The sequence below is a fragment of the Fukomys damarensis genome, unplaced genomic scaffold (genome assembly GCF_012274545.1).
Source record: "Fukomys damarensis isolate Sample0158 unplaced genomic scaffold, DMR_v1.0_HiC HiC_scaffold_16, whole genome shotgun sequence".
In the NCBI taxonomy this organism is placed as follows: domain Eukaryota; kingdom Metazoa; phylum Chordata; class Mammalia; order Rodentia; family Bathyergidae; genus Fukomys; species Fukomys damarensis.
Genome location: NW_022900928.1, coordinates 135,800,043 through 135,824,820, shown reverse-complemented (window position 1 = coordinate 135,824,820; position 24,778 = coordinate 135,800,043). Strand labels below are relative to the sequence as shown.

At 42.2% G+C, this 24,778-nt stretch overlaps 1 protein-coding gene across 2 annotated transcripts in view; it reads left to right on the top strand.

Moving 5' to 3' along the window:
• Positions 1 to 24,778, top strand: part of Hdlbp (high density lipoprotein binding protein) — a 62,696-nt gene that overhangs the window by 452 nt on the left and 37,466 nt on the right. The window contains exon 1 of one of the 2 annotated variants that reach the window (XM_010606651.3): positions 63 to 147. The exons of the other annotated variant lie outside the window; for it this stretch is intronic. The gene's annotated coding sequence lies outside the window, so the exon portion shown is untranslated. Of the gene's footprint in view, positions 1 to 62; positions 148 to 24,778 lie in introns of those variants that run through there. 2 annotated transcript variants of the gene reach the window in all.

Here is a 24,778-nt window from a genome sequence, read left to right as displayed (position 1 = left end):
GCGGGTCAAATGGGGCACGACAGACGCGTACCATAGAGTCGCGCGGGTCCCCGGGGACGTGGCCTTCCTGCGCGGACTGGGGCCCTCGCCCCGAGGGGGAGGGCGGAGCCGGCGCGTCCCCTGGTTTCTCTTGGTCTGGGGCGCGAGGTGAGACCTGTAGCGTGACCCGCGCACCACGCTCTCAGCGAGCTGAGAGGGTCAGGAGGGGGCCGTGCTCGGTTGCGGCCTTCCCGGGACGGGCGCGGCACCACGGCCAGATGTCCTTTCCTCTGTTCCGGGCAGCCCACAGGCCGGGCTGCCGTCGGAAACTTCCGCTTCGGCCTGGCGCCTAGCCCTCTCCGCAGAAAGCCCCTCTAGGGTGTCCCGATCGAGAGGGAACACTTCTTGCGTCCCTGATGGGTAACAAGTACGGTGTTGGGACCCTGAGCTGTCCCGACACATGGCTTGTTGTGAGGGTGTTTTGTGCGTAGCCCTTGGTAAAGTGGTCAGGTGCTGATGTGTCTCTGCCTTGTTTTCTCCCCACCCGACGTAGAAGACAAGAGCAAGGAGAAACTGATCTGTGTTTTATTAAAAATTTCTTACGGTAAAATGAAACGCCTGGAGGAACTTGGCGAGGTGGTAATCTTCATTTATGGGATAACGTGCCATTCAGCTTTGGGTTTTGTTCTGTATGTCTGCGGGTTCACAGCTCTCCCAAACACCCTGGTGATGATTTCACACATTTCGTTTGATGTTTGAGGAAAATCTGTCGCTTTCTTAGGTAAATTTCATAGAACCTTTTCATGTAAGATTTTGTCTGAGGTTGCTGGTGGCCATATTCTGTAATTTCATTATGGAATAAAACCTGTAATACTGAAACGGGATGAAACCTAGTGCTTAGGTTTATATTTTGATCATGTTGAACACGCGAAGGGTTCAACCCCAAGGTAAAGTCAATTTTAAGTATGGAATTCACTAGAAAACCCGGAAGCAATGTTTTGAAGTATCTGAAAAGCTGTTTAAGAATGGCTGCCAGCATATCAATTCCCACTTTTCTAGATCAGAAACATCAACCATTGTTAGCCTACTTAGAGTTTTAAATTTGGAGAATATGGAGCATACTTCCTTAAGTCTCGGGGACAACTCTTGAAAATCAGTTAACTCACAATGAGGATTAAACTTTCTTGATAGTATGTATGCTCTGCTGTGTGTCAAATACAGATTAATCAAACTAAAGTCACCTGAAAGTGCAAGTGTAAGGGAGCAGATTCACATCACTGATCTCTTTTCATGGACCTCTGGCTTCTTCCATTCTCCTTTTGGGAGAATTTCTGAAGTTTGGCTTTGTTTTGGTTTTCTGATTGACTTCTACCTCATATTAGGTGTGGTGGTGCATGCCTTATCCCCACCACTTGGGGAGGCTATGGCAGGATGATCACAATTCATAGCTCAGCCTGGTCAATTTAGTGATACCTTATCCCAAAATTAAAAGGGCTGGGGGTATGACTCATTGTGAAGGCCCCAGGCTCAATTCCCATCACCCCGTGCATACATGAAAGAAAATATGGACTGGAAATTAATTGCCATTGTCAGTTTCTAATGTTGCAACAGGAAAAAAAGGTAACTTTTTTCTACAGGAAGTTGGTGGTTTAATCTAGGATAGTCACTTTTAAGAGAAAACCAGTGTGATAAATACAGTGATAGAAATAAAATGTGCAAGGTGTGGAGTTAAGAGGCAGTGGTTACCACTTGGAAAGTCTTCTGAAAGAATGTGTTCTTGTAGAGTTGGCAGGATGGGTATTCTAAAACCCAGTTGTGCATATGGCAGCAAAGTAAGAGTTTGACTGCTGATGCTGTAAGTGGTAGAGGGCTTAGCTGAGACTGGAGTAAGAGCCTCATGTCCTACAATGAGTCTCACCTAAAACATTCTCACTCGAGTAGGATTTTAGTTGATTATACTATGATGACTTACAATCTTCATGGGGCAGTTAGCTTTTCTACTAGGGCCTCCCACCGGGAAGTTACCACCGAAAGGGCTTGAGCAGAGAATGTACTGTGAGGTACATATTGCTGGGGCTCCTTGAGTGTGCATCCTTCCATTCCCAAGCAGTGGTAGGGAATCCTTTCCCTTTTTCATTATGCAATAATGAAACTCTCAAAGACTTCTAGCACACAGCTATTTCTCAGTTGCTGAGTTATGGTAACACAAAGTCAAAGATTTTTGACCAAGAGGAAAAGCAGAGAATATCAACCAATATAAGTTGTCAGAATGCATTTTCCTTTAAATTGTAAAAGCTTCACAACATTCAACATTTGGAAACAAACAAAAAACTGATTACATGTTTTTCTTTTTAATTTATAGAATTAGAGACATTTTAAAGATAAAATCCCTAGTAGACTACTGTTCTACTAGGCTCTGCACAGTTCCTTTGAGTACCATTTAAAATGAGCCAGACCCCTGTTCTGAGGCAAATCTGGAAGTCCTGTCATGTGGTTAGTGTGTTAGTTGACACTTGCTGTTATAAATCTGGTGACAGTACACGGACCATGCATACTCTACTACTTTTTATTGGCACCCTTGTGAATTTTAAAATTAAAATTCCTTCAAATCAAGGGTATATCTTCATGTAACTTACAGAGTCAAATGATTTTGAAAGGCTTAGGAAAAAGTCCTAATTCCCTACCCCTGGTCACATTTTCTTCCCTGCAGAGGATGCTCTTTAAGTCTTATTAACAAATTCGCTTGGCTTCGATCACTAAGTATGCTTGCTTAACTTTCTTGTATCTCCTACCCTTGTTTCACAGATTGTCTGTTCACTTGACACAGAGCAGATGTAAAGTTTCTTTCACTCTCTGGTCATCTTTATACTGGCAGACTCCTGGCTACCCAAAGTAGCTAAAATATATTCTGAATTTGGTTATTTCAATATTTAGTACTTGTTATACATAAGCATGTTATCTATGTAGTGCTTTGCACAGCTGAGCCAGATGGTATAATAGTAACTGTTTTTACTTTACCAGATATTCTTTTTTCCCTGTTATTACAAATCTTGTTTGGTTTTGTTTGCTTAATTTTTTCTGTATTTGTCATTAAAATTGAGGCCCAGATTTTGCATCAGTTGTCTAAAGTCTCAAGAAATGTAGTCCTTTGTATGATGAAATGCAATAGTCTGCTCTTTTCATTTTTAATCAGTCTTGTTTTCAGTGTCTCTGACCTTGCAATTTTGTCTCTGACCTGGAATTTTCCTGCAAATCTCAGCGTTCCCTCCGCTGGAGTCTTGGTTTTGTGGAACCCACATCCTCCTGCCTTGATTTTATTCTCATTTTAGTGAAGCACACCCTCTCTTGGTTGCCAGAGAAAAAGGTTTTGAGATCCTTTGTGTCCAAAAGTGCTTTGTTTTCTCTCCTTGTTCCTGAGTGAAAATTTGGACCCGATTTTGCTCCTCCCCAATTCCCAGGGTTGTAGAAGTCTCCAGCCATGCTGAGTCTTGAGCCTCTCTGTATGACTGTTTTCCTTGGCAAAGCTTGAAGGATTTTTCTGTCTAAAATTCACAACACGTAGCATAAGGTTGCTTTTGAGTCTCTCACCTGTTGTCTTGCCTGCTTTCTGGGCCTTTTCATTTGGAAACCCATGTTCCTCAACACTGGGCTTTTTCTTGGGTACAGAATGATACTGTGATTTATGAATATGATGTGGCATAAAAGATCAAGCTAATGTATTTATGATCTCAAATAATTTTCAGGTGAAGCCTTTGAAATGTACTCTTAGCAATTTAGAAATGTATAACATTATTATATACTATATTCATCACATTGCAATGTCAATTAAACACTTATTCCTACCATCTATTGAGAGTTTGTACCCCTATTTTTAAAAATTTTTAGTTTATTAGTACATGTTTGGAGTACATAGTAATTACATTCATTGTGGGGAGTTGATACATGTACATAGCACTTTCTTTTTTACATCCCTTTCCCCTCCTCCCCTCTTTTGTAACCTATGTTTGTTTCATGGAGCAGTATCTCCTCTCATGTCTCTGTGGATTTTGAGTTCTTTGGTAAATTTTTCTTTCAGGTTACTGTTACTTCAGGCTGCTTTTTGTTTGTTGGAGGGTTTTAGCTTTCATTTTAGAACCTTTTCTGGGCTATCCATTTTATTTTCATGGATGTTCATGTGTCAGAGGGCCTCTGAATCTGTGATGTGGCCTGCTCACTGCAGCTTTCACTTTTCTTCAGATAGTAGCCTTCCACTTCCTTGGGTCTCTACACATTCCCAGAGAAGTGTCTGCTGGTCCCTTCCCTGACTGTTTTGCTCAGCAGCCACATGAGGGATAGGCCTGGTGTCTCAGCACTAACAGAGGAACCTCCTGCCTCTTTCCAGAACAGATTCCCACCCACCACTGTGCCCCCAGTTCAAAGATTGTTTCCCTTGCCTGAGAAAACAATGACAGCCTTTGGCCAGGGCAGGAGAGGGACAGCGCCCAGCTGTGCAAAGTTTGGTGTGAATCTCTCTCTCTCTACCTGGTTTTTAAATTCTTTCTGTTTCCAACCCAAATTTTCCTCCTTCCAGTCAGGTTGTGTTGGCCTTTCTGTGGCTGGTGTAGGATTCCACCCTTTCAGCTCTTTCTAGTTAATAGCTCTTATATTTTAAGGTTTTTATTATCTCTACTCCAATTTTTTGTGCTTTATGTCTAACAAAACAAAAAAGAAAATCCTTAACCTCTTGCTGCTGCTTTAGGGGCAGTGAAGTACACGTATTGAACTGACAACTGCTACACGCCAGATACTGGTGTAGGAGTTGGATGCTGTAAGGAATACAGCAAGTATGTTTTATGAAGGTCACAATTTAGTGTGAGGAGACAGGCAAGCAAATATATGGCCTATCAGTTGCTGATAGGGAAGAAATAAAATAGCATGGGGTTTAGAGCAGCAGGAGGCAGTTGTACCTGGCCAGAGCAACCTTGGGAGGCCTTGCTAATGGAGTGATATTCCTTTAAGCCAGAAGTGAGTAGACAAGCGTGGACAGCCACCTGGCAAGATCATTCTGATCTTCCTAGTGAGAGGAAGTAGAAAAGAGTGGACTGGGAATGCATTCAACCTGTGGTGGAATTTGGGGCCCCAGATATCAGAAGACTGGGGAGCAGATCCAGAGGAGTCATGGGACAATGATCCTTCCAAGAAGAGCCTGTGGCAGAGGTCACAGCTAGTTGCAGGGCAGAGTCTGGGCCTTCACTGTCATCTCCCTGCCCTTTAACACTTGTCCCTGTCCCTGTCCTCAAAGTCCACCACCATCCATATAGAGGGCTGTGCACCACCATGCCCAGAAATTAATACATGTTTTATGGCTCTTTCCTGCAACCAAAATTACCTTGTTGGAGAGTTGCTCCCTTACAGCAGGGTGGATTAATGTTTGCAAATGCAGCAGAACTTTGACGGGGTCAGGGGTCTCAGATCATCAACCTATTTTGTCTACAGTGTGAGTAGTCCAGGAAGAAAACACACACAGCATTAAGGATTACCCAAGGCCTTTTGTACTCTAGGCAAGCACTCTACCACTGAGCTGCAACTTCAGCCATGTCATCCTTTTCAATAGTTTTTCAGGAGTTTTGTCTTGGTATCCTTCCACAATTTTTTTTTTAAACTTTCCTACTGCTGTTGACTGATTGGATTTTGTTTTTGTTTAAAAAAAAAAACAACAACAACAACAACAACAACAACAACCAGGGCCGGGGATTTAGCTCAGCGGTTCGGTGGCCTGCCTTGCAAGCACAAGGACTGGAGTTCAATCCCTGGTACCAAAAAAAAACACCAACCAAAAACTTGGGAAAGCTCAGGATGATCATATGCAGTTGTAACCCCATCATTCTGGAAGACTGAGGCAGGATTACAAGTTTCCAGCCTGGGCAACTAAGCAAGGCACTCTAATAACAAAGAAATTTTAAAAGGCTGGGGTTGTAGCTCAGTGTGAAGGTCATGGGCTCAATTCCCAGTACTGTAAAAAGGGGCCTCACAATCAAGAAACTCAGATATCCAGTAAACTAACCAGGATTTCCATCTCATTAGTGAGCACAGAATTGCCCTTAAAATCATATTTCTGTCTCACCAGGCTGGGGAGAAAAGAGATGTGATTATCGTAGTTGTCAGGGGTGTCATGGAGAGGTGTAACTCGGACTGTGACTGGATAGTTCTGTGAAAGGACAGTTTTAGTCTACCAACATGGATTGATGTATCACCATGTGATTCTGTTTCTGGAAATTTATCTTACGGAGGTTTAGGCTTAAGTGAGCAGAAATTTTTCTTTCAGAACTTTTTATACTGAAAAAAGGAAAAGTCAGAGGCCCCTCTATGGGAAATTTCTTAAGTTATGTTTATTCAATTCAGCAACATGTGGTTAACAAATGTAAATATACGTGTAAAACTTTGAAAGACTGTCATGACCCATTTAAATGGAAATGGGTATGGCAGACAGTTGAACAGTGCATGTAACAAGAGCCTATTTTTATTTAAGCTTTGTATTACCGTATACACAAGGATATCTCTAAAACATTAGACAATTTTTTTTCTTTGTACCAGGGATCAAACTCAGGACCTTGCACGTGAAAGGCAGGCAGTGGTACCACTAAACTAAATCCTGGCCCCTACACAATATTTTTTTGAGATATTTCAGGAAGAATTCTAGGAGATTGCCAATTTACCTTGTATTGTTGGGTTGTACTTTATATTTATGTTGAAAGTCTTATTTCTTGGTCAACCACCCCTAAGCAAGTACCCTATAGTACAGTGTATTACTTTTACCATTATTAGTTAAACCGACAGTAACATAGCCCCTTTCTGTGGTGAGGGAGAGCTTTTCCTCTCAGGAGGCTGGGCTGTGTGGCAGGAGGCCTTATCTGGACAAGGAGAGGTAAGAAGTTACTGATGGAGAACCCAAAGGTTAGCAAGTGGCAGTCAGCAATCAGGAGGAATTCTTTTCAGTTTAGAATGGAAACAGGGCTGGGGATTTAGATCAGTGGTGCTGCCACCTGCCTCACAAATGTAAGGTCCTGAGTTTGAGCCTTGATATCAAAAAGAAAAGAAAAGAGAAAAAAAAAAAAAAGAGTGGAAACAGCCTTTCTTGTGTTTTGGTATTCTTAGAAGTTCCTGGAGGTAGACTGAAGACAGTATTTGCTGTCTTTAAATTCACACTGCCAAGTGTTGGCTCCCACTCCCCAACTTGGCTAAGACTTAAGATATTTATGCAGGTGAGGAGGGTGGTCTCTAAGAGGTCTGCATTCATATTTGGGCCTGTTTGATTGTGTTTTTAGTTTTTGTTGTTTTGATTTTTTGAGAAGGGTCTCACTGTGTAATCCAGGCTAGCTTTGAACCCTCTATGTTGCCCAAACTGGAGTCAAACTCAATCCTCTCCTGCCTCAGCCTTCAGAGCCCTGGCATTACAGGCATGCCAGCAGCACACCACGCTTGGGCCTGTTCTTAATCAGCCTTGAGATCAATTGACTTTACTTTGTTCCTTTGAAGATAAGAAAGCTGAGTCACTGAGTGAGTTTGCTCATTTGTTTTTATAGCTCTGATATCTCAGAATCCCTGATGAACTCAGGTGTTCTGTGTTTTTGGACCATCGTAGAATGAATGGCCTCAGTCAGTGGGTGGCTTCAGGGACCAGCTTTTTTCCAGAGGTTTGTCTGTGCTTGGATTAACAGACTGTCAGGGTTCAGGTTTCTTGGATCATTATGCCTGTGTGACCAGTCCCAGTGTTCAGTTTGTCGTCCTTGGTCACTGTTCTGCAGTTAGGTGTAGTTGGTGTGAAAAGCTGTCTTTTTCAGCAGATTAAATGATACCTCTTTCCTGTTGTTCATTTTCTGTACTGGTACCTTCATTAGCATAAATTCCTGTGTTCCTTCATCAACATAAATCCTGACCCTCACTGTCCTTGTGGGTGAAGCGGGGGACTGCATTGAGCCTGGGCAGCAGGATTCTTGGCCTTGCTCTGCAAGGTGAAAGGATACTGTGCAGTGCTGGGCTAATGGAGGAGCCCCTGCAAGATACCCTGCCTTCTGGGTGAGTTGCAGGCAGTCTTCTTTTACAGCAGGTTTGGCTAGCTGAACTAATGCTATTTCTGCTTTCTTTTTAAAGAGAAGTAACTGCAGTCAGGCCTGCTTAGCACTTGGCCCTGGAAGCTGGGTTTAGGTTAGTGGGCATCGGGAGGGCACTGTGAGTAGGCCCTACCTAGAGTGGCTAAGCTCCCTGACTCAGGGTTCCTGGGGAGAGAAGGCTGTTCTCTGTGGGTTTATTGCCAACAGTGCCTGTAGAGTGCCCAACCTAGGAGGCTTGCAGGCCCGCAGGGAGCCGAGTTGCTCCAGAAGTTGCCATGCAGAAGCCTTGGAGAAGTGGAAGCTGAAAAAAGTCCTCCGACCCACAGAACAAGCACAGGTAAGGGTAGGGAGGAGATAGTGCAAGTGCAGAATGAGGACACATTGAAGCCATGCTTTAAAAATGTTTGGCTAGTTTTGAAATTGAGATGAAGGCAGTGACTTACTGAAGGGGATCCCTTTCTAATAGTGTATAATATGTGATTTCTGACTCCTTGTCATATAGAATGGAAAACTTTTTGCCCTCTTAAACTTTCTCTTTAAAAACTACTTTTTTCTTTTAATGGGGAGGATTACTTGATGTTTATACCTGTTAGGAGCTGGGTTGTTTGATGGTGCCTCCTACTTGATGGAGGTGGATGAGCAGAACTTTTAAATTGACTTTTTCCTTACCTTTATATTCTTAGAGGTGGTGCACAGCCTCCTAAGTGTGTCTTTTCAAATCATTGCATTGCACATCCTGCCTATCATTTCACTGGCTACAGTAAAATCGAATATGCAACATTCTCGTTGCCTATTTCGTTTTGTAGCAGTATATATTGCTCTTAATTTCACTATTACGTGATATTTTCTAATACTGTTTGTTTATACTTAGCTCATTTTAAGTGTTTCACATAGAATTATGAATTGATTTGCTTATTAAGATTTTTCAATTTTTTAAAATTAGGTGGTCTTACAAGATAACAATTATAAACGTAACTGTACTGTATACTTAAAAAAGTACCAATAAACTTAATGAGAAAAAAAAATTAGGTGGTCTTATAGCATCGCTTAAATCAGTGTGTATGTGAAGTTCAATTTGAAGATTACATATTTGTTTTTCTTATGAAACAAGACTTCTATTTTGATGTATTTGCTCATGCTAGTATCTAACTTGCCAGCCCCAGAGACCAAAGTTCCCTGTTGCTTCTATGGCCTACACAGTTTGCTCAACAGGATTGAGGAGCTACCAGGCCCAGGACTTCCTGGCCTTCCCAGGCTCAGCCCAGGGAGAGCCAGGAAACGCAGTCGGGAGCCATCCTTAATTTACCTAGGTCCTGGACATGGTTGTCATCATGTCCCTTTGAGAAACTGTAAATGAGAAAAGGATGGTGTTACATGGGAGAGGCAACAGTTCGAAGTTCATCCTCCCTTGATCCTATAAAAGATGCTTTTGCTTTTGGAGCAATGTGTGCAAAGTGTGGGTGTTAACATTTCCAACCTCAGCTTCTTGTACTTGGTTGGCTAGGGTGGGGATCTGCCTAACTGCTGAAGATGCTGCTGGGCGGGGGCAGGACGGATGACAAACTCCTAGCCCTTGATTTTTTTCTGTGCTTTATGGTAAGGTTTTAAGGCCAGATCTTTATGCAGAGGATGGTGTGTAAGGACTGAAATGGTAATGAAGGGTTTTTTCTTTTCCATCAAATCCCACCCATTAGCTCCTACAGTATCTGGCTTTTGCTATCAATCGGACAATTGTGGCATACTGAGAACTGGCCATGCGTTAGGAGTCTTATAAGAACATTTTGATTCTGGTGTGTACTTCTGCTTGCCTTATTATCTGCCTGCCCCCAGTCCTGAAGCATTAGGGTTGCATGTTGTGTTCATGTATCTGTATTTCCCCTTGGCCATTGGTGACTGACACTCACTCCTGCTCTTGTGTATATGTATGGATAGCCATGCCTGGGAATGCCCCTGAGACTGGTATCTTGCTGTCCTTTAGGATAGTTTGTGACTGGGTCTGAAATGCTAGTGGCTGGCCCCACTGGATCATCACAGGTACAGTGTCCGAAACACTTCCTGGGGGCACTGACTCCTGCCTGTTCCTCAGGGAGTATCTCCATGTGGATCTTGAAGCTGCCCACCATGTGCTGCTGCAGGCATCTAGCTGAAGCCTCAGTAGCTTCCACAACACTTTGTGGTGATTCCAAAAATCTGGTTCCGTGAACTTTAACAAAATAAATGGGGGCAGGATTTAGCTCAGTGGTTCCACTGCCTGCCTCACAAGCACAAGGAACAGAGTTCCATCCCCGGTACCAAAAAACCAAAATACCAAAATAAATGGTAACAGACTTCAGTATTGTAACAATGTCTTTATGTTGTGCCATGTGAAATGTGGGCAAAATATGTGTTGATCTTAGTACTTGAACCATGATTGAATTTATAATCAAAATGTGGGTTTTGACTTGAACTTGAATGGCCAGTGTTATTTGCCACCACTTTTCTATATTCATATGTTTATTCCCAAATTAAGGAATTAGTTTTTCTAATTATAACTAGTTTGTATTCTCCATTAATCCTTTTTAGGATTATCTTGAACTTACAGAGGAATTTCAGGAAGGGCCCATCACTTTCTATCTGAACCACCAAGGTGCACAGTCACTGAGTACACTGCTGTCTGCTGAACTGAGACCCATCCACTTCTCTCCAAAAGGACCCATTCAGAATGCCCTGTGAAAACATCACTGTCAGCTCTCTTTAGCCTTCTTCAAACTGTAATGATTCTCTGACCTGATCTTGACACTGAATCATTACAGGTGGATACAGGATTTTGTAGAGCATCCCTCAATAAGGTTTGTCTGGCATTTTCCTTTGATTTGATATGACTTGTGTCTTTGGCATAAATAGCACAGAAGGGATGCTGGGTTGTCTGTGTCCTGTCCCATCGTGCAGGCTTTGACTTTGTCACATAACCAGTCATATTCACTTACTTGCCAGGCTTTCGCACCATGAAATCTTTGTACAGTGATTACTAAGTAGATTGCATATATGTTGGGGGTACTTTTGAAACAAAATCAAACTTTTAGCTATTTCAGCTACCAAAATTTCAATTCATTTATTTAGATCAGTATTGGCTCATGGTTTCCCATTTCATTCAGTGAGTTATCATCTTTTCTTGGTATCATTTTATTTTCATACTCCCTTTGTCCCAGGTTTGGCTCATGGGAGCCCCTCAAGCCAGCTCCTATTATCCTTCTGAATGTCTCCTTTACTCTCTTTCTTGCTCTTTGTAACTTTAGGCTGTTCTGGACTCATGTTCTTTGCCTGCCGTAGTCCTGGAGTACCTTCTCTTCAAGGAGGCTGCTTCCTTTTCATGGCATTTAATACTCAGAGCACATGGTGTGAGTACCAGGTAGGTTACTAGAATGTTATTAAACCCAGGCCCTCTCAATCAGTCAAGCTATATGAAGAGTGAGCTGTGTTTGTGTGGCCACATGTGCATGTGCACATCCTTTCCATATGGTTAACTCCCTCTTCCAAAAGTGATGATCCTAGACCCCAGGATCTCTAATATGTTTACTTCCTTGACTAGTCACCCTGTATGTAAGCATCCTCCTGCTGCTGTCCCTCCTGTGTGCTGCCACAGTACAGTAGACTGTACTATTTCCAGACTCTCACCAGAGCTGCGGCATTACTTCTGGTAATAGCATGTTTAAGGTGGCCAGTGGCCCTACCAAGTAGTTCCCACATCCTTATGAGGTGGTACTCTTGTGTTCTTGCCTGCTCTTTACTTGTAACAGTGCTGCTGTGAGCACCTTGTACCTATTACACCTGTACTTCTGCATTCTTCTGCATATACCTCTAGAGAGAAGCTTTTTGGCAGTATAATTGCTGAATTGGATTGTGCATCTCTCTCTTCTTGCCCACCCCCTCCTTGGCCACCAGGGATTGAATTTAGGACCTTGTGCTTGCCAAGCAGGAGCTACATCCTTGGCCCTCTTGTTCTTTTTTTTTTTTTAAGTTACCTTCTACTTTCTTACACCTGACTAGTAGTATCTTTCCTTCCCGTTGCAAAAACTACATGATAACTTTACTAATCTTTGCTGATCTCACTGAATAAGGGCTGCTCCAGAGTGAGCATGGGCAGTTTGGATGGGTTTTCTATTACTTCGGTGTCCACGTGGATTAGCCTACTGAGATGTTTTCCAAACAGCAAAAAATTGTTTGTAATTTAACATGTGTGTATTTTTTTATTCTTTTTTTTTTTTTGTACCAGGGGTCGAACTCGGGTCCTTGCACTTGCAAGGCAGGCAGAGGCACCACTGAGCTAAATCCCTGGCCCTGTGAGTCAAGATCTTAATGTGTTATCATGGCGTTTTGTGCCCGTAAATCATACCTACATTTTCCTTCTTAATCTTCCGGGTCTTCAAAGCTTGATCGTGTGCAACCACAGATCTCTATCCTAGCTCAGATTACTCTGGAGTATGTTGTAAGGTAGAAATCAAAGTACTACCATTTTTGTTTTTCAATATGGATAGCACATCAGCCCAATTTTGTTTTGACATCCTTTCTTGCTGATTCACAATGGCCCTTGAGTCAGTTTATAAACTCAGATACATGCAAGTCTGTTTCATTGATTTGCCTCTTCCTTAACCAACAACTCCAAGTTGTATACTTTTGCTAAGTTTAGGTCAATCCAACCTTTTTTTCTTTTTCTTTTTCTTTTTTTTTTTTTCAGGATTTTTTAGTCTGCTTTTGTTTTTAGGTGAATTTTGAGAATCCTTTTACAGGTCGCAAAAATACTATTAGATGATATGGTGTTAATTTCCTGTGGCCACCATAACAAATCACCAAAACATGGTAACGTACAACAACAGAAATGTATTTTCTCAGAATTCTGGAGGCTAGAAACTTGAAATCTGGAGAAGCCATGCTCCCTCTGAGGGCTTTAGGAGAGATCTTGTTCTTTGCCTCTGCCAGCTTCCCATGGCTGCCTCACATTCCTTCCCGTCACCCAGCTCTGCCTTCCTCTGTGTAGCTTTCTCCTATGTGTCTTGCTAGTCTTCTCCTCTATCTCCCTTCTCTCTGTGCTGTTACTTGTGTGATACATAGCATTAGGACCCACCAGAGTAATCCATGGTAATCTCTTCATCTCAGTGTCTTTGTCTTAATCATTGTCTGAAAAGATCCTTTTCCAAATGTATTTGCAAGTTTCAAGAAGTTGCACCAGAGGTCTTTGGGTGGCATATGCAGCCTGTCAGGGGTGGTGCCTTGGGGTCTTAGTGGAGAGCAAGCATCTTTAGTGAAAAATCGCCTGGTCTGACATTTGGCAGGCTGTCTTGTAAGTGGGCACTTGCACTCGTGTATGTATGATACTTAAGCTTTGCTGACATGGTGAAAGTTCCCTTCTGTATTCCTAGGATTTCATTATGATTGAGGCATCTTCTTGCTTAATTGTCTCCTTAGATTACATATTTGACAGTGTTTGATGATAATATCATCTTTGTTTTAGTATAATTTTATTTTAATATAATTTTAAACTTTCACTAAATGCAATACATTTCAAGCAACTATTGTTCATATGGACATTTCCTGATGTTGAACTGCATAGGAAACAAGGACTAAGTGCTGAGTTTCATCAGCCTGGAGTATTTCACAGTGATCATCTGTCAGTCATGTATGTGTATTTGTCCTCCTTTGAACTCCAAGTGTGCATTTCCTCATATTAAATCATACTGCATCCGTAGAACAGGCCCTACTGAACTATGGTGTCTTATTCTCTAAATTTTGTGTTTCACTGGGCTGGTATTTTGTATAAAATTTTACATGTTTTTAAAATGATTTGTAGTCAACAATCTTTTCTCTGTAGCATCCATTCATTGTTTTGGAGACACAAAACAGTGCCCTTGTTTTCCTCTGGGGAACTCTCTTTTCCACCATGTACAGGCCCTGTGTTTTGGATAGACTGGTTCAGCAGCTGCATGGGTGGAAGCTGGTTGGCTGTGCCTTAGATGTGTTGTGTCCCCTTGGCCCTTTGACTACAGTTGTTGGTCCCCTAATGGGTTCAGAACCCAATTACTGTTAGGGCGATACAAAAATAATATGTGAGGCCCCCGTGGGACAAAGAAAGTCTTTCTTCCATGGGAGCTACCAGAAGATATAATTATTGCAAATTGTTAACACTGTTCTTGTTTGAGAACCAAGAAAATAATACTGTGTCAGTGTGTGTATATGTTCTTTGTATAACTAAAGCTTCACTTGCTTTTTTCAGAGAAAACTGATTTTGGTTTTGATTGACCAACTCATCTGTATTTTACCAATTCTTTCATTTAACACATTCCTCTCAACTTGAACCACTGGTGGTATATGCATGACTGTGCCATCAGGCAGCTTGTGTCACTGGTGGTACAAATGGATTTAATCTCTTTTATTGGATTTTTACTAATAAAATTAATAAAATGTTGCCCAATGGAACAGTTGTGCATGTACCCACCAGTGTTTTAAGCCACTCGGCAGCAAGATGTAAGAATTACAGCCCCCTTGTGAATGTGTTCCTTCCTTCTCCTTTCTTTGGTTTTCACTCTTTCCATCTTGCCTGGAATGCTCATGTTATTTATCCCTGTTCTTTCCTGTAAAGTGTTCTCTGCTCTTTTTCTTTCTAAAATCTTTTTGTTAGGAAAACTTTGAAACATACCAAAAACAGAAGAGAACAGTATCTCAGATGCCTATTACTAAGCTTTAACAGTTATTAATGTTTTATAATTTTGTTTTACATATCCCTACTCAGTCTCCATGTATTATATTTTTTGTTTGAGTATTTTAAAGCAAAGCTCAGATTTTGCTACCTCTAAATACTTTAGTTTACATTTTTAGTAGATAGGAGCTTTAAAAAATCACAATCAACACTATTATTGTATCTAACAAAATAGGCTATACTTTTTTTTTTTTTTTTTTTTTTTTTTTTTTTGGAAGGGTGCCAAAGATTGAACTCAGGACCTTGCACTTGAGAGGCAGGTGTGGTACCGCTGGGCTAAATCCCTGGCCCACTATACTTTCTTAATATCATCTAATATTTACTCTGCTTAGTTTTATCCAAATATCACAAAATGTATTTTTATATTTGCTTTGCATGAAAATCCAAAGAAGGTGTCCACCTTGCTTTATTTATGAAAGCAATCGGGCATCTCTGCTGTATCTGCATTCTGGATTTGGTTGAGGTGTGGTGCTCTTCAGCATGCTTCTCTGATCCTCCTTTCCTATAAATTGACAGGTAGGTGTAGACCCTTTTTTGTTTCAAGTTTGATTTCAGGGGCAGAGAGAGCCCCAAAAGTGTTTGAATGATGGTGCTGAGTATCTTGTGCTGTGATTCACAAGGCCTGCTGTTGGGTACAGTGTCAACATCTGATTCAGTATCAAGCAATCATCTGATAGGTTTGATTCTTTTTTTTTCTTTGAAGTGTTGAGAATTGAATCCAGGGCCTCATACATTTGCATGTACTAAGCAAGGCCAACTGCTAATGCTACATCCCAGCCCAACTAACAGCCATTTTGCCTGTTGCTTGTATCCATTATGTCATCAGTGTATTAATTTCCTTTTGCAGCTGTTCAAGTTACCATAGTGCGATTGAAATCACTCTCACTGGGTTGAGGTCATTGTCACTAGGACTTGCTTCTGGAAGCTGTAAGAGATATCTTTGTCCTCACCTTTTGCAATTTATGAAGTATTATTTTGCTTGTGACCTCTACCTCCATCTTTAAAGTACATTGTCTTAGGGACACCAAGAACGTTTGTTACTCCTTTTAAGGACCCACCCATAAGTCCAAAATAATCTATCCATCTCAAGATTTACATGTTCTATGAATTAGGATTTGGATATCTTTGGGGGCCACTGTTCAGTTTATAGTTGACAATTGCAAGGTGCAGATTTTTCTAATTCTATTGTTACATTTATTAGTTGGTGTTCATATGTAAAGAAGGTTTCACTTGTTAATTTGGTTATTCTGAAATATGGTTCCTACTAGAGGCAAAGGAGAAATGATTTCTTTCTCAGTGTTTAGAATGCATTAGGACTAGCAGCTTTCAAAGGTAAATGTGTAGCTCTGCGACCACCCCACCCCGCTGCCCATTTGTGCTAGAATCATAATAAACATGTCAGTATGTAGATAATTGCGTTTGGCCAATTGAAACTATTTTGCGGGACTCGTGTTCCCAGGTTGACTTACCTATTCCTTGGTCTGTGACTGCTTCCATACTTTTGTCACAGCAGGCCTGTCCTATCCACAGCCACTCAGACCTGGTGTTGGCTATGTCTTCAAGGAGCCTTGCGGAAATGAGGTGGCCATCAGTCTGTGCCACTGGGGTGCTTCTCATGCAAACAACCATAGGGACACCCCTCCCCCATTTAAGAAAAAAAAGTAATCATGGGCATATTTTTTAATTCAAATCATAATTTGAATAAACATAATGTATATTTTTCTTATACTGAAAATTTTGGTTTTTCATGACATGATCTTGATTATTGAGTCACTTCGTAGTACAATAAACATGAAGAAAAGTATGCAGATCTTTAGTGTGTAGAATTCAGTGAATTTTCCCTGCTGAACCTACCCATATAACTTAGTAAGGAAGCAGATATATTTTAGCTTTAGTATTTATTTCTAGAGTTTGTTCTCCAATTTACATGGTTCTAAATGCAAAACTAAAAAAAAACGTATTTCAGATGAGCCTGGCTTCCCTCCCTGTACCCCTCCCTTTATCTCTTTCCCTGTTGTTTCCTTCTGTTGATTCTTTTTGAAAATTTAAATACATGTATCCCTTTGCTTTTTTTTTTTTTTTTTTTTTTTTTTTTTGGTACTGGCGCTGGAACCACTGAGCTAAATCCCCAGCCCTCCCTTTGCATTTTTGACTCTTACAGAAGGTAGCATAGTCTGCACCTGCTTTTCTGTGTGTGTCCTGTAGACCACACAACAGTGTGAGATCTTCTCTGCCTTTTATATGATCGGAACATTGTTTATTTAGCCACCTTTTCAAGCTTTTTAGCTGTATTACTCACTTTCTGCTTAAAATTCATTCTTTCACCTCAAGCTAGATCACCTCTTTATTAAATCCTTCCCCCAAAGTACTCTTACCCCACCTGGCACCTGATGCCTGCCTGAGGTTGCTTTCGTGGGCACACCTGCCTTCCTTGTTGCTGATCCTCCTCCTGCTGAGATCCTGCTTCCCTCCTTGGCTCCCTTTGGAGCCTGCGAGAAGTGCCTACACCATCTTACCCTCTCTTTGGTCCTGGTTTTCTCTAGTAGGAACTGGAGTTTGTTCTTGCTTTACCTGCCTTTCTCACTTGGTAGATCAAACATCCAAGTTCCTGCTCTCCACTTGTGTACTGGTTTTTCTTTTACTTGGTGTCCTAATCTGTATTTCAACTGTCTAATTCAGGATAGAGGAAAACACCTCTGCTTTGTTCTAGATACTGCAACAGTATACATACGGCTTAATGCTGAATTCGCACTTGGTGGCAACAGCTACATCATGAAGGGTTTCCGGGAAGTTCTTAAATCCAGAAGTGAAATGTACTGTATGAGAGTAGACCCACAGAAAGATAGTATTGGAAGAGATGAGGCAGTTCCAGTAGCTCATTTGACAAATGCAGAAACAGTCTGCTGAAGCAGGTGCTGTGCCCTGAAGAAGGGAGAACACAAACACTTGGTCTAGTGATGTTTATTTCCTCCTTTTAATTTAATTTTATTTTTTTGTGGTGGGGTGGGGGTTGAGACAGAGTCTCACTATGTAGTTGAGCTTGACCTGGAACTTACTATATGTAGCCCAGGCTGGTCTTGAATTCATAGTGCTCCTCCTGCCTCAGCCTCCCCAGTGCTGGGATTACAAGCGGGCACCATCACGCCCAGTTTATTTCCTCCTTTTTAGAAGACCATTACCTTCCTATTTGGATGGGACTAGTCCAAGATAAATCAAATTCCTAAGTACTTCCACCCTTGGCTGGAACCAGCTTTGTGTCCATAACAAGGTGATTTTGTTGTTGTTGTTTTTTGGGGTTTTTTTTTGTTTTGTTTTTTGTTTTTTTTAATAAACATAAGCTAAGCTAAATCTAGCTCATAGAACTTTGTAGGAAGAAAATGTAAATTTTAGGAATTAAAAAAAAAAACTTTGAATATAAATTGTTGCCCTTGGCCAAACTGCACATTATTTTGTTTCTTATAGTTCAGTGGGATTTATAATAGTAGGAAGATTAAAGGTAATTTCTTAATTTTAGAACAGGAGGAGAGCCCTCCCCTGTGGCTATTCCATCCCCACCCTGCCTTTTCTGTCCTTCCTGAAGCTACATTTGTGGCAGTTACTGTGAAGTGTTGACTTGATTGGCTTTGGGATTTGCCCAAGAGATTGGCGAAGCTCATTTTTGGGTATGAAAAGCATCATCATGAAGGCATGGCCGTGGGGTCCATGTCTGGTATCTCCTGCATTCCTCACTGGTCACCATGAACTAAGCAGCTTTCCTCCACCATGCTCTTTGCCATGATGTTCTTGCCTTAAGAGTCAGCTGACCATGGAGTGAATCACCATAAAACATGAGCCGAAAGGGCTGGGGATTTAGCTTTGCAAGCACAAGGTCCAGAGTTCAGTCCCCAGTACCCCCCCCACCAAAAAAAAGCCAAAGTAAACCTCTCCACCTTTAAGTTGTGGGTATAGGGTCCATCAACAGGAAAACTGACTAATACACCATGATAGTTGATGGGAGAGGGCCTTCTCTGGGCCCCAGGCCCATGGTGAGCAGTGTGTGTGTCCAGGAGCTGCTGTGACACCCCTTTCTGCATTTCAAAATAGTTCCCATGGCATTTGTAGCTCAGTATGACTTGGGGTCACATGGATGCCTCCCACCTTGGAGCAGTGGTTAGTTTAAATCAGCCTAAGGACTTTATGGTGGAGGAGCCTCTGAAAAGGTGTGTAAATCAGTTGCCTTCATCACTTTCTGGTCACTGGGACACAATAACAGACACTTACAATATAAAGGAGGAAAGGTTTATTTTGGCTCACGTTTTTTAGAGGTTTCAGTTCATAGCTGTTTGTTCCGGGGCAGAAGTGACATGAGGGAGACCCTGAAAAAAGGAAAGCTGCTCACCCTGGTGGCATCCTGGAAGTGGAGAATGGGGAGGTGCTGGGAAGAAGACACACCCTGCCAAGCCACGCCCTCCAGCGATACCTCTTCCGACTGGTTCCCACCTCCTAACATCACATTTGGCCTTAGAGCCCCACAACTTTCAGTGACCTTCCACAAGCCCTACCTCTTGAGGCTTGATAGGGACATTCAAATATAAACTGTAACAGCAAGTGTTCACAGTGCAGCCCCTCCTCAGGTGGGCAGCAGCTCTGCTCTCTGGTTCCTGGGGCACCAGTGCAGAGAAGCAGCTCACACTCCAGCTTCTCGGTTCCAAGCTGGAGTTTCAGCAGGCCATCCTGTTGTTCTTGGGTGTGGCATTTTAGCTGGACAGAATAAGCCCTCTCTATTCTCCAGGTTTTCAAAGACAGATCTACCTGCCACCCTCCCACTGCCAATGGTTCATGGGTTAGAGTCAAGTCACATCCCTCTGTGATTACCAGTCTCTCACAAAAAATTGACAACAAAACTCTTGAGTTCCTGCTGAGCACTTGGTCTAGTGAGCACCAGAGCAAAGGCACCCTGAGACTCTGCCTCTCTCCGATGCAGTACCACTTCTACTAAAGCACCTCTCTTCTCCAGAGTGTGAAGTGTGTGGCAGGTGTATTTGTGTGCTCATTCAAATACTTTTTGGGTGGGCAGTGTACAAATATTACCTGTGTGCTATCTCCTCAGGCCCATGACCTGCCCTCCCTTACAAGTTGCTTGTTTAGTATTGCTTGGGACATGGCTCATCAGCTTCCCGTGACTGCATTGTACTTCAGATGGCAGTATCTACAGATACACATCTGCCTCTGACACAGCTGGTGGTGAAGTGTCCACAATGGCTGACAATGGTAAACATTTCTTTCTTGTTGAGTGGCACAGGTATAAGAATGAAGTTCTCTCACCTGACCTGTAGTTAAGACGGATATTTACTCACTTGCTGAACATCTGATAGATAGTTGAGGCCCTAGGGCTCCCACTTGAAATGGGTCTGCTGGTTGGGGTCTGCTTATTCCTTCTGAAAACACAATTTTTTTTCCCAGTTCTAAGGATTGAACCCAGGGCCTTCTGCACACTAGGGAAGTGCTCTGCCACTGAGCTAGCTACATCCCCAACCAGGGTCTGCTTATTTTTATATAAACCAAACTTAAAATACATCCTGGGATTTTCAATATTCATGTAAGTGGATCAAAAATTGAGAAACTTGAGCCATGTGTGATGGCACATACCTTTAATCCCAGCACTCGGAAGCTAAGGCAGGAGTATAACTGAGAGTTGGAGGCCAGCCTAGGGTACATAGTGAATTCAAGGCCAGCCTAAATACATAGTGAGACCCTGTCTCAGAAGGAAAGGAAGAGAGGAAGGAATTTACAAATAAAATGTAGAATTTTCTGAGAGCTTAAAAGATTTTTATTCCCAAGTTACATAAGTTTTAAAATTCTTCTTGAAGATTTCAGTATGATAAACAATATTCAGAAACATTTATTCTTATTTTCTTATTTTGTACTAGTTTTATTCTGTGTCTGTGTCTGTGTGTGTGTGGTGCTCTGGGTTGAACCCAGGGCCTTGCAAATTCTGGGCAAGCAGTCTACCATTGAACTATGTGGTTACCTTTAATGAGCAGGTTTATTTTTGCCCAACTGACAGGTGATGTATAAACTCTCCTTCATTCTATTTTTCATTTGCATATTCTTTTATACAGATTGTTTCATGCATTTCTTTGAAAGCCCATTTATATCTTCTGCTTATTTTTTTTCCATGGATTTTCAGAGTCCTTACAAGAAATACTCTGAGTTCAATTCATTTACCTCTTCCCTGGGAACCCTGTGCCCCAAGTGTGAAGAAGGGGAGATATTTTCACAACTAAGAGGAACACCATTTTGTATTCTTCCCTTAATGAAAACCTACTTGTTATACACAAAGGAAAGTTTATTATTAAGGCGGGAACCTCCTTTGTCAGATGTTTTGGCCTTGGTTTGAAAGAATAATCACTACTGCTGGATAAAAGTATAATATGAGCTACATAAATCATTTAAAATTTTAGCTTGTTTTTTCTTTTTTCTCTTGGTGCAGAGAAATGAACTCAGCGCCTTGGGCTTCTGAGGCAGGCATGGTACCCCTGAGTTAAATTGAGGCCCACATTTAAAATGTCTTTATCCACCTTCAACTGTCAAAAGAAATAAGTAACATTAGTATGTATTTTGTTTCACCCAGTCTCCAAATGTTATTTTGTGACAATTATAATCAACATAAAGTGGTTAAGATGGCTTACATTGTATTTATTTAATTTAGACTTGAAGCACAGCAGCTAGAACCAGCCACATCTCAAGTGTGGTAGCCACACGTGGCTAGTACATATTAATCAGCACAGCTCAGAAGAATGCTGTGTTCCATTTCTTTAGAAATCCATTACCTTTTTTAGTTTTTGGTTCCCCCAGCTCATTTTTTTGAAAACATAGATGTAATAGCTGAGCATTGTGGTGCAGGTCTGTAATCCCAACACGTGGATTGGGAGACTGAGGTAAGAAGATCTCCAGAAGTTCAAGGCCAGCCTGGACCAAATAGGGCGACCCTGCCTCAAAAACAAAACAAAAAGATGTATTCATCTGACAAATTCGTGAATAGGCTATATATAAATAGTCTTTACTCAGGTGCATAATTAGATGCTGCTTATCTTAGTATTCATAAGGTGAATGTTGTAGAGTGCTACATTAATTGAATTCAGTTAGTGGAATTAAATGCTAGCATTCCCACATAGCAGGATACCTACAGTAGATCACTTTCCTTTAGATGTTGCTGTAACTTGAGGGAAAAGCCAACAGAGTTTACAAATGAGAAATATAGACGCTGAGTGTCAGTATTTAGTGAGGGTGACCCAAAATACACTGAGCAAGATTCTGAACTCAAGAATCTGGCAACAGATTTGATGTCCCTTGTGCAGTCAGTTGGCACTAGGGTTATCCACAATGACTTAGTTAAAACATAGGTCACATATTTTCACATTACCTAGAAGTACATCCCCTAAGAAACCAGAGTAACAGTGTCATTGAAGAAAATAGTATGCTACCCTCTATCACTTCCTCAAAAGAAGTGAAACTGACAGAATTAGTGGAAAAAGAAGACAGTGTAAAGGTTGGTGCATACCTGTTAACCCTACTCTAGGTTATCCCAATACTCAGGATCCTCCTGAGGCAGGAGGATCACAGATTCAACCTGGGCAGCTGAGAAACTTAGTGAGAACTTGGTCTTCAAAAAATAAGGGAAGAAGCGGGCTAGCGAGGTAGCTCAGTGCAGATGCCCTGGGGTTCAATCCTCACTACTACCGAAAGGGTGGGGGAGCAATATCCGGGATGAAAACATTTTTTTACTGACCTGCTCGCTATTGTCAGTATGGGAGATTGAACTCTCTGCTAAACACTCCCAGCCCTTAGCACTAACTCTGCTAGTGTGCTTTGATGTGGATTACTTCACATTCTCCTACTAGCCACCTGTTCTGTCTTTCTTGAGACAGGGTCTCACTATATAGTGCTGTGAGCTGGCCTCAAACTCACAGCGCTCTTCCTTCCTCAGCTTTCTGAGTGCTGGGATTATGGGCATGCAACACCACATCCAGCTGTTTTGTCTTTCTTAAAAGGAGAAGAATGTTATATCTTTAAATCCTAGAATTTCTCTGATACGTTTCCCCCAATATTTGTCATTTTATCTTTTCTTCTAGAACTCATGTTAGACATGAGTGTTGGACTGGCTTGTTCTCTATTCCATGCTTAACCCTCATTCATTTGTTTTTTTGATGTTTTAGTACCACCTTTGTTTTGTGCCTCTTCGCTCTTTAAATCATCTCTCATAATTGTCATCTAAAGTTCTTGAGAATAATTCTGTTTCATTTATCTTTCAGAAACTCTGTGTGTGTGTGTGATGCTGGGGATGGACCCCAGGACTTCACACATGCTGGGCAAGCGCAGTACCACTGAGCTGCACCTCCAGCCATTCATCTTATTTTTTGAGCTTTGATTATTTAGCCTCTAGAGTGCAGGTTGGTGTGATTCTTTTTAGCCCAGAATAAAGTTTATGCTTAAGTGGGCTTGCTTTCTGCTTTTTGTGTGTTTTTTTTTGTTTTGTTTGTTTTTTCATTTTTCAGTTTGGACTAGAGGTCCAAAGGTCTGAAGGAGGGGTAGGAATTTGAGTCCTATTCCAGTGTTTCTTGCTCTTCCAAGATGCTCTCACCTCCCTCCTCGGAGGTGGTATTTTCTTTTCTTTTCTAGGGGATGGGTGTGTGTCTCTGACCCAGCATCTTAAGGAGGCCCAAAGCTGCTTCTGTTCCTCGAAGGATGAAAACCCACATGTCACAGATCTGTGTGACCTTTGGAGTCAACCACAGAGTTTGCACATTACCTGGTCTACTACTAGACATGGAAGTCCTGAAGTCTGCCTCTCCAAACTGTTAGTATCAGTGTACTAAAGCCAGCTGGAAAGAAAAGCTCATCGTAGTTAGTAGTACGGAAGCCTCCTGTGATGTTTTATGGCACCAATTTAACCCTTGATTTTAGAACCTCTTTTGTTAACTTTCGTTTTGTTTTGTTTTTTAACCAACTCTGAAGTCTCCCTTGTACCAGGCCATGTGCCAGCTCCTATGAGTGTTGACTTTCTAGTACCATTGAAATCCCTCCATGGTGGGCCTGTTGACTGTTCTGAATAGGAGCCACTCTAATCCCTCATTTCCCTGTCCAGTCCTGAGCCCTCAAAACAAAAGGGCAACAAAAAATGCAGTTGTTCTAGTGGCTGGTAGGTTAATCTCTAGGGAAAGACCCCCTGCAGACCACAGTAATAACCCAGGAGGGAGTACTGAACCTTCCTTGAGGCTGTAGGAGCCTCTCCACCTGCACAGTTACCTGCAGTTACCATGCTGGCGACGCTAAGTGCAGTCGTCATGGAGATGCCCTGGGCTCCTCTGCTTCAAGCAGTGGGTCTTCTCCAGCTTCAGTGATTTCCCACACCCACCCCAAGTTATCAGGAGGTGCTGCAGCATTCCTGCCAGCTGTATTGCTGACTTCTGGCACCTGGGCCTCTGGACCCTGACCTCAGCATCTTGTTTCCTGCCCAACACCTTGCTTGCCTGTCTAGAGCACCTTACACTTTCCACTCAGTGCATGGAACTGTTCTGCCTGACCCTTCTTTAATGTCCATCGTGGACCACACCTGTTAATAAACCTCTCTGCTACCTTCCAAGCATATGTGGAGTCTGGCCACGTGTTGGTTGTCCCTTCTGCAGCTGGAAAACCCCACCAGCTTCCATCATGAGAAGCAGCAGTCTCAGGCTGCAGGCTGTACCACCTGTCTGGCCGATCTCAGCGCTCAGGTTGCTGGTGCACCGGGGAGGAAGCCCCCTGTGGTCAGAATGTGCTCTGTCCACTCCAGGTTCACACCTAGCCTTTCGTTTGCGTGTAGAGATGAGTCCGGTAGCTGAAAATTTCCAGAGAAGTGCAGGTCAGAGGAACAGAATCATGCTTCCCACGGAGTGGCATTAGGCTAGCGCGGCCCTTCACCCAGTTGTTGCGCGCTGCAAGTGGCCTGCGATGTCCT